Here is a 607-nt window from a genome sequence, read left to right as displayed (position 1 = left end):
GACTTAAAAAAAAAAGTCATAACTTGCTGTGCCCGTGCAACGGACGGATATGTTCCAACCCCTTCGCTATTTCTGCGTGCTCAGGACATGTTTCATGGGAAGCAGCATGGGGGAAAGGCATCGGTGCAAGGGGCACCAACGCAGAGGCTGCAACCTCCCCTTGAAGTCAGCTTGAAGCTTTTTCACCAATACCTCTGGAGGAGCTTGGCAGCAAACAGCTGAGACAAAGCACAGGGAAAGGCAACAGAAACAGTGCTGGTAACGTGCAGACAGTAAATGGCTGGGACTTCTTAATTTGGAGAGCAGAAGCCTGAAGCGGGGGGATTTGACTAGTGTGTTTGCTAAATCCCCCAATACTTGAGACACTTGTAAAAACAGGTTAAGAAGTTGGTTTCACACAGGCAGAAAAAAACACTTTATGTAGTGTGCAGGAAACCTTTCTGGCACAGAAGCCACAGAGGCAGTGTCAGAAGTCTCAGAATAGGATAGGCCTCACTTACGGGCAGCAGGGTGATAAGCAGGGACTGAGCCGGGCTGTACCTGACAAAAGAAGTGAAGCTGAAAGGTGCTGCCCCTGTTTTTGGGACTGGCTGGGGGGGGGCTTGGT

Source organism: Apaloderma vittatum, unplaced genomic scaffold (assembly GCF_000703405.1).
Source record: "Apaloderma vittatum isolate BGI_N311 unplaced genomic scaffold, ASM70340v1 scaffold31830, whole genome shotgun sequence".
Classification (NCBI taxonomy): Eukaryota; Metazoa; Chordata; class Aves; order Trogoniformes; family Trogonidae; genus Apaloderma; species Apaloderma vittatum.
Note: the sequence above shows the minus strand (reverse complement) of the source record.